Raw genomic sequence first — 10,063 nt, 5'->3', positions numbered from 1 at the left:
GGGAGCAGAGCCATCACAATGGTCCTTTATGCTGCAGGCGACAGGTCAGGCAGCTGGGCCACGGCGAGAGCCTGAAAGTAAATTCAACCGAAAGGCAAAGACATGGCTTCCTCTGGAGTCTATGCTTTTCATTTGCTCTTGACTCTGATCTGCTTCCTCCTTTTGCTTTTTTGTGATGGAGAATTTCAAACATATGCAAGAGAGACAACAGAGTACAGTGACGTCCAGGAACCCATCCCCCAGCTTCAGCAAAGATCAAGTCGCCACCAGTCCTATTTCACCTGTTCGCACCTGTCCACTTCCCCCTCCTGTGCCCTTTAGAAGCACATTCCAGACATTGTCTCATCTCATCCCCAGAGAGTTGAGGAACTAGCTTGGAAAGATAAAGACACCATTGTGCCTCCCCATCAACAGTCCTTCCTTAATATCACCAAATACCCACTCGGTGCTAGTGCTAGTTGTCTCTTTAATGTCATACTTTTTTTTTTTTTTTGGCTTTTGAGGGCTGCACCCGAGGCATATGGAGGTTCTCAGGCTAGGGGTCTAATCTGAGCTGTACCTGCCAGCCTACACCACAGCCACAGCAATGCCAGATCAAGGCATCAAACCTGCATCCTCGGAGTTCCCATCATGGCTCAGTGGTTAATGAATCCGACTAGGAACCATGAGGTTGCGGGTTCGATCCCTGGCCTTGCTCAGTGGGTTAAGAATCCAGTGTTGCCATGAGCTATGGTGTAGGTTGCAGACGCGACTCGGATCCCGCGTTGCTGTGGCTGTGGTGTAGGCCAGTGGCTATGACTCTGATTCGAACAGATGAACAGATGAAGCACAGAGTATTTTTAGGGCAAGAAAACTTCAGTATGACACCATAATGGTGGATTAATGATACTATGCAAACATTACAGTTTTAAAAAATTGTCTTTTTATCATTATTCCTATACTGACAAGCAGATGTTTCTCTGGACCCTTCTTAATCTATAGGTTTCCCCTCAACCTTTTTGGTCCCTGAAAGGTATGTGTTGAAGAAAGTGAGCCATTTTCCCACAGTTTCCCACTGGATTTTGCAGATTACCCCCCTGGAGCGTCAGTTCACACATTCCATTCTTGGAATTGCCTATCAGTGAATATTTGGATCTAGAGGCTTAATCAGATGTAGATTTGGAATTTTTGGGTTTGCATAAATATCTTGTAGGTTTAGTGCGTTCTTCCATTCCTGCGCCAGAGGATGTCTTGGGCTGTTATGATACGAGGTCCATTCATTGATTAGAGGTTACAAAATAGTGATGGTCTATCTTCACTGACTAACTGCAATCTGTCCCCTTATCTACCATTTAGTTGGCCCGAGGCACAGTTCTTATAGGAAGAGTAGGCTGAATACTTCCCTCTTTTCCTGTAATTACCAGTTTTCAAAACAATGACTTAGCTCTGTCGCTAATTCACTTTTTTCTTTTCAGTGCCATTTGTAGGACGGGACAGATTTAAATGTATCTGATGGTGCATTACAGTCACCATTCTTGGTGATGTTCAGATTGTCCCATCTTGGCCAGTGGGAGCCTCCTCAGGCTGTCCTGAGCCCTGCTGTCTTGACCTTCAGAGTCTTGGCTTCCTTCCTTGTTATTTGGTATCATGAGATGTTCCAAACTCAGCTGTTTCCTGCCCAAACATGGAATCAGCCCATCCTCCCAGGATCCCTGGTGGGGTTTGGGTAGAAATTTGCAAACCACAGTCAGGACGCTAGCGATGCTCACGGCTCTGGGTCGGTGTCACTGGTTTGGGGTCTTTACAGCAGAAGAGCTGGGAAGCGCAGTCTATAAAACACTTCCTACCAAGTGAGCTCGGGATGCTGCTTTGAAGGCAAATCCAAGACTGCAGATGCCTCTTAACCCCTCTGTCTTCCATTTTTATCCCCTCTCCCCACACCAGCAAGCCTGGCTTTCACGCCATTTGGTTGTTCAGAGTAGAATTCGATCATCACCAATTGCCTGTTTGCTGTGTTCCTCGTTACACTCCTGACACCCTCAGACTAACAAGAATAAGACTCAGTGATAACATGTTAGAAAGAGTTTAAAACAGTTTTTTACAGTTATTTTGGTCCTTTGGGTTTATGCTACTATGGATTTCCAAATTACTCTACTTTTAAGTCACTGAGACTAGTTAAGTTGATCTGTATTGTTTTGTTTTTTTGTTTTTTGTTTTTGGGACGTCCTGAGGGATACAGAGTTCTGGGGCCAGGGATCAGACCCGAGCCACAGTTACAACCTACACCGCAGCCGTGGCAACCCCGGATCCTTTAACCCACTGTGCCAGGCTTGGTGCTGCTGCTGAGATGCCACTGGGCCCATTGCACCACAGCAGGGACTCCTGTTTTGTTTTTGATTGGTAAAGACTGACCTTTTTCCAATTTTATCTTGCTGATGACTTGGTAAAAGACTCACCTAGCACAAAAAGACGTGGAAGAAACTTAAGTGCGTATCGATAGGTGGAGCCAACCCGAAAAGTGTATGTGCTGTGCAATTCCAACCAATCACAGGGTGTCCAACGAATCACACAGTGTGTGTGTGTCACAACTCACCGGGTGACTTGTCGATATTCTGGAAAAGGCAGAACTGGAGATGATAAAAAGATCTGGGTTTGCCAGGGGTTAAGGCAGAGGAAGGATGACCAGGAGGAGCGCAGAGGATTCTTAGGGCACTGGAAATACTCTTCGATTCCATAATGGAATCGTTTGTCAAAACCCATAGTGTGTACAACGCCCAGAGTGACCCCTAATGTCAGCTCTGGGTTTGGGGTAATAACGGCATGTCGGTGTTGGTTCAAGGTCTCACTCTGGGGCAGGAGGTCCCTACCAGGTGGGTGGGGGCTGTGCTTGTGTGTTGCGGGGCGGGGAGTACGTGAGAACTCCCTGTACCTTTCCCCGCTGTTACGCTGTGATTTTTTTTTTAAGATTTTTAAATATTTATTTATTTATTTACATTTTTGGCTGCCCCATGCACATGGAGTTCCCAGGCTAGGGCTCAGATCTGAGTCACAATTGCAGCCGACACCACAACTATGGCAACACCAGATCCTTTAACCCACTGTGCCAGGGTGGGAATTGAACCTGTGTCCTGGTGCTGCAGAGACACTGATCGCATTTTGCCACAGGGGGAACTCCCATTATGCTGTGACTTTGAAACTACCAAAAACTAAAGTCTATTTTTTTTGTTTGTCTTTTGTCATTTTAGGGCCACACCTGCGGCATATGGAGGTTCCCAGGCTATGGGGTCCAATCAGAGCTGTTGCTGCCGGCCTACACCACAGCCACAACAATGCCAGATCTGAACTGCATCTGCAACCTACACCACAGCTCACGGCAACACAGGATCCTTAACCCACAGAGCGAGGCCAGGGATCGAACCCGCAACCTCATGGCTCCTAGTCAGATTCGTTTCTGCTGCGCCATGATGGCAACTCCCCTATTATTATTATTATTTTTGTAATTCTCATCATTCCCAGGTCAAATGCATAAGAATAAGAAAGGTTCATGTAAAGACATCTCACATCCATGTTTGGCCCTCTGTTCTTTTCTACTCCTTAGAGAAAACCAGTTTTAATTATTTGGGCTGATCCGTCGGTTTCTTCGATATAACACACACACCCAGCCCTCATCCACACTCTTAGATACCTGGCAGCCTGCCCTCCCCCTCTCCTCCCTCTGGAGAGCTCTCTGTCCTGCTCAACCTTCCATCCAAAGATGTTTTTGTGACTCTTGTTGCACAGTCGTGTATCCAACTGTTGAAATATCATCTCATTTTTCTTTCAGAGCAGTAAAAGCTAATAGGACATTTTAAATAAACTGGCATCCACATAAGCACATTTTTTTAAAAAAATTTTTATTGGAGCATAGTTAACTTACAGTGTTGTGTTAGTTTCAGGTGGACAGCAAAGTGAATCAGTTATACACATACATGTAGCCATTCTTTTGCAGATTTTTTTTTTTAAGCCCTGCTTTGTCACAAGACCCTACTTTGCTGCAAGACCTTGAGCTGTTTACTTAACCTCTCACAGCCTCTCAGGCTTTTTTTTTTTTTTTTTTTTGTCTTTTTTTTAAGGCTGCTCCCCTGGCATATGGAGGTTCCCAGGCTAGGGGTCTAATCAGAGCTATAGCTGCCAGCCTACACCAGAGCCACAGCAGCACGGGATCCAAGCTGCGCGTCTGCGACCCACACCACAGGTCACGGCAACACCGGATCCTTAACCCACTAAGCGAGGCCAGGGATCAAACCTGTAACTTCATGGTTCCTAGTCGGATTCGTTAACCACTGAGCCACAACGGGAACTCCCTCTTTTGCAGATTCTTTTCCCACGTAGGTTATTACAGAGTACTGAGTAGACTTCCTTGTGCTAGACAGTAGGGCCTTGCTACTTATCTATTTTATGTATAGTAGTACGTAAATATTAACTCCAGCCTCCTCATTTCTGATTTCCCTCCCCGTTTCCCCTTTGGTATCCATTAAGTTTGGTTTCAAAATCTTTGAGTCTGTTTCTGTTTTGTGAATAAGTTCTTTTGTATCATTTTTATTAGATTCCACGTATTAGTGTTTGTGGAATACTTCATTTGTCTTTCTTTATCTGACTGACTTAGTTTGATAATTTCTAGGTCCATCCGCATTGCTGCACATGGCATTGTTGCATTCTCTTTTTATGGCTGATGTTCCATAGTACATATGTGCCACATCTTCTTTATCCATTTTCCTGTCGATGGACATTTAGGTGGCTTCCAAGTCTTGGCCATTGTCAGTGGTGCTGCAGTGAACACTGGGACGCATGTATCTTTTTGAATCTTCCCTTTACTCCACACCCTCTCCAGCACTTACTGTTTGTAGACTTTTGATGATGGCCGTTCTGACTGGTGTGAGGTGGTACCTCACTGGAGTTTTGATTTGCATTTCTCTAATAATTGGTGATGTTGAGCATCTTTTCATGTGATTTTTGGCCATTCGTCTGTCTTCTTCGGAGAAGTGTCTATTTAGATCTTCTGCCCATTTTTTGACTGGTTGTTTGTGTTCTTGATAAAAAGCTACACGAGCTGCTTGTCTGTCTATTTTGGAGATGTATCCCTCGTCGATTGCTTCAGTTGCAAAGACTTTCTCCCGAGCTGTGGCTTGTCTTCTTGTTTTGTTTGTGATTTCCTTTGCTGTGCAAAAGCTTTTATGTTTAATTAGGTCCAATTTGTTTATTTTTGTTTTTATTTGCATTACTCTAGGAGGTGGATTGAAAAAGATATTGCTGCGATTTATGTCAAAGAGTGTTCTGCCTGTGTTTTCCTTGAAGAATGGTCCAGTATCTGGCCCACGTGGGCACGTTTTGCTCCATCTTTATGGCTTTCAGTCTCGCCTCCCTCATCCCCACAGGACTGCGATGCTGGTTCATGAGTGAACGCTGGGCCTCTGCCCATCCTGTTTGTCCCAGAGCCCATGAGCACTGAGTCACCGGCCACCTGTCCAGCCCTGTCTAAGGCCCTCACACACTGCCTAATCCCTCAGATAACGGGGGCAAAGTCCCCTTATGAAGAAAAATCAGCATTCTGCTGATTTCAATGGATCGCCCTCCTGCTTCAGGGGAAGAGCTCCCGTCGCTGAGCTGAGGTGAACAGTGCTTGTCCCCTCAGGCAGGCTCACACCTGTCCCCACCCTCTGTGCCACACACGTGGGTCTCTTTAACAGTGCATGTGTTGCTGCACCGAGGCGTTGCTCCATCTGCTGGGCTGCTGCACGAGGCTATTGTAAAGACAGGTGGATCCTGGACCTTATACCTTTGAAAGGACTTTGAGAGACCAGCTCTGGGTCGTCTTCACCAGGCTTTACTAGCATGTGTGTTTTCACATGGGCTTTTGATCATGGAAACTTGGACTTGGGAAGATCTTTGACAGTCATTTGTCTCGTGGTTCTCAGCTGGCAGCGATGTGGCCCCAGCAGACATTTGGCAACGTTTGGAGACATTTTTCCCGTTGTCACAGTCGGGGGTGGGGCTGCTAGTGAAATCTCGGGGTAGAGGCAGGGGCGCTGAAGAGGGTCCTACTCTCCACAGGGCAACCCCCAGAACCAGAGCTCTCGCTGCCCAAGGTCGTAGAGCCGCGGCTGAGGCCTCGACCTAACTCCGTGTCCAACAAGGTGTGGTCTGCACACCAAGAGCCTCACGCAGGTGACCGCGAGGAGCTTGTGAAATAGCGGGTCCTGTCCCCACCCCACACCTCTGACCCAGAATCTGCGTTTCAGCAAGATTCATCTGTCCAGTAAGGTCTGGGAATTGCTGCCCTACGAAGCCCCCGATTTCCCCATCTCGCCCCCAAAGCCAGGGGGCTGTAGCAAAGTCAAGCCGCCTACCAAAGTGTGGCGCTCAGCAGAAGCTTTGTCTAAACAGTAGGCTCTCCTAAAATATCTTCAAGATACGTCTTTTAGGGAATGATTTGGCCGAGTGGGATTCTCGGTGTGCTGAGAAGGTATGAAGTACGAAGACAGGTACCGCCATCCTGTCCATCTTTAATCTCAAGAAGGTCCCGCAAGCCTTTCGGTAGCGTGTTCTGGTGTTTTGAAGCCCCACTAAGGCCCTTGGTCGGAGCATCTGCTGGTCGGTTACCGAGGGTGCAGCTTTGAGACCCCCCCACCCCGTCCCAGTTATTTCCCGAGTTTCAGTCTAACCTGCCCGGAACGTGAGCTTCACAAGAGCAGAGACGGGGTCTCTCCTTCTCACTCAGTCTCCCCTGGGGCTGGGCGCAGTGCCTGGGGGAGTAAGTGCTCCACGTGTTGGAGGAAGGGAACTGGGGGGGAAAGGGGGGAAGAGGGGAGGGAGGGAGGAGTCTGGCTCCTTCACCAGACAGTGAGGCCTCAGCCGTCCGAGCAAAGCTCCCCGAGGGCGGCCCTCGCAGCGGAGAAGGGTCGGGAAGGCTGAGCTGGAGAATTGCTTCCGAATGTTCTTCTCCCTGAAAGGCATCACCTGGCAGCGTACCCTTTCCCCCCTCTGCACCACAGCAACACACCCCTTCCAGAATGATCATCTCCACGACTGGCCAAGAGCTCAAAGTGAGAATTTGAACCTGACCCCCAGCAGCCCGCCAGCTCTCGGGTGCCCTCCCGGGAACATTCACAAGCAGAAACACAAGGGCTGGCGTTCCGTCTGGGAAGCGCTCTCGCCGTGATCACGCCTGTCCCTGTGCCGAGAAAGCACCTGCCTGGGTGCTTTGCGCTTATCGGGTTATTCTTCACCACTTCCTGCGAACCACACAGCCGGCGAAGGAGGCTCAAAAGGTACAGTGATTTGCTGGCTGGTGTGCCCTGAGCCAAAGCAAACAGTAGCTCACGGGCTGCTCAGGGGGTTTGATAAGGCAGGAAAAGACCAGCCTTTCCTTATTAAGACTTTAACATGTTTAAATGATTTTTGTGTATTTCACATTGTTCCAGAAATAACTTCAGGTGGAAAGTGGAAGGTGGGTAGAAAGAAGAAAACCAAGCCAGGAACATAAAGTAGAGGCAAGAGCAGAGCTGAGACAAAAACACGTATAATTAAAGACCTCGACATCCGCCCACAGGAAAACACACATCCTTGGCATTTTAATGGCCAGTGGAAAAAGAAGCTCAGTTTTCAATAGATGAGTGAAACACTAGCTGAAGGAAAACATAGGTAGTCCTGAAACCGAGATCGGACCTCTCTGTAAGGTCCGTGAAGAATGGCCATCTCAACGGAAACAAACTCAGGGACACAGAGAACAGACTTGGGGTTGCCAAGGGGGAAGCGGGAGGGTGTGGGATGGACAGGGGGTTTGGGGCTAGTAGGTGCAAACTGTTACATTTAGGATGGAGAAGCAGCGAGGTCCTGCTGCATGGCACAGGGAACTCTGTCCAGTCTCTTGTGATAGAACGTGACGGAAGATGATACGAGAAAAACAACGTGTGCGTGTGTGTGTGTGTGTGTGTATGACTGGGTCATTTTGGTGTACAGCAGACATTGACAGCACACTGTAAATCAACTGTAATACAAATTTTTTTTTTTTTTTAAATGGCCATCTCAGCAACAAGCTTCCAATAAACCTTGTATATTGAAAAGCCAAAGGCAGCACATGGAAGGGCAGCTCCACAAAAGAGGTTCTCCAGGGGGCGCACCATATAGTCCTGTATGTATGCCTGCAGGTCTGGTTCGCTCCAGGGGCGGACCTGAGTCGCCAAAGGTCCACCTTCAGTCATGACCACCACCTTGCTCTCCAGCCTGTTGCCCAAGACTCTCAATCTCCCAACTTCTGAGAACAGCCTTTCCTTAAAATTTCCATCTTCACCAGGCTCCAGCCTCCCTCCTTCCCCACCGCATCCCCACCAGGAACAAAAGCCTGGCTGATGTCCACAAGAGGCTAGAGTGCAGGGTGCCGAGCACTTGGGCTTTGGAGTCCAGAGGCCTGGGCTTGGAATCTGGCTCTGCCACCTGCTAACTGTGGGACTGGAGCTGGTAACTCATCTCTGCCTTCATAAGTGGAGAATAATAATAGTGTCTTCCTACCCATCAGAGCAAATGATATAGTCATGCAACAAAGATTTCTTCCGCTCCTGTTACGGGCCAGGCCCTGTTCTAGGCCTTGGGGATACACCAGGTCCCCAAACTGATACGGACCCCTTGTCCGTGTGCTTTCTCACACTCCACTCAGCACGAGATTCCTTCTCCTGGAGGCATCTGAGACACAGGCTATGTAACGGGGGTGCAGTGACAGGGACCTGGGGTCTTCCTGCCCTAAAGAGACATGACAAGGAAACATGAGACATGACAAGGAAAATTGTGTCAGTGTGCCTTAGGCTCAACAAACGAACTGATCTACGAGACAGAAACAGACTCAGACCGGAGAACAGAGTTGTGGTTGCCGTGGGATGGACGGGGAGTTTGGGGTTAGCAGATGCAAATTATTACATTGAGAATGAATAAGCATTGAGATCCTACTGTACAGCTCAGGGAACCATATCTAACCTCTTGGGACAGACCGTAACAGAAGATAATAGGGAAAAGGGACTGTATATATATATGTATATATGACTGGATCACCCTGCTGTACAGCAGAAATTGGCACAGCATTGTAAATCAACTATACTTTAATAAAAAATTTTTTTAAAAATGAAGAATATAAAAAATAGGAGTTTCCATCGTGGCTCTATGGTTAGCAAACCCAACTAGCATCCATGAGGTCATGAGTTCAATCCTGGCCTCGCTCAGTGGGTTAAGGATCCGGTATTGCTGTGAGCTGTGGTGGAGGCCAACAACTACAGCTCCGATTGAACCCCTAGCCTGGGAACCTCCACATGCCGTGGGTGTGGCCCTAAAAAAAAAAAAAGACAGAAAGACCAAAAAAAAAAAGGCAAAAAATATTGCTTTAGGGTCATGCAAATAAATTATGTGGCAGCAGTCCTGCCTTTCCCAACATGTTGCTGAGCACATATTTTTTAATATCTTTGCCTTTGAGAAAAGACTTGGAACTCTCATATTTTGCTGTTGGGAGTATAACTGGTACAGTCACCCAGGAGAACTCTCTGGAATGTATATTAAAAATGACCACACATATACCTTACGAACCAGCATTCGGCAGAATACACCCAAGAGAAATGCTTTACAAACATATAGTAAGAGGCATATACAAAAATGTTCACAGCGCTGACAGCCTAAAGGAAGAAACAACCAAAATGCCTGTCAACAGGTGAATGAACAGACTGAACAGAATGACCGTGGCGTGTTTACATGATGGAATTCAATCCGCAGGAGAAATGAACGCGCTACAGCTGTACAGCTGTATTTTACGTATGAATCTGATGCACGGTATGTTGGATGGAAGAAGTCAGACTCAGAGTGTACATTCTACACGATTCCATTTATCTGAAATTTAAAGTCCACCTTCAGTGCTCGCAGGCGGGAGAGTGGTTACTTTTAGGTGGGCTAATGGCCAAGGGGTGCTTCTGGGACTGCCAGAATGTTCATGCTGTTCCTGTAGGCGATGGTTACATGGATGCTCTCACCTGCATGAACAGTCTCTCGAGGTGTACGTTTATGGTCTGGT

Source organism: Sus scrofa, chromosome 11 (assembly GCF_054392235.1).
Source record: "Sus scrofa isolate SSC_HxYL_T2T_F1_AM1 chromosome 11, Sscrofa_HxYL_maternal_Yorkshire_Landrace_v2.0, whole genome shotgun sequence".
NCBI classification, from domain to species: domain Eukaryota; kingdom Metazoa; phylum Chordata; class Mammalia; order Artiodactyla; family Suidae; genus Sus; species Sus scrofa.
The sequence above is the reverse complement of the archived record's forward strand: the minus strand, read 5'-3'. Positions refer to the sequence as shown.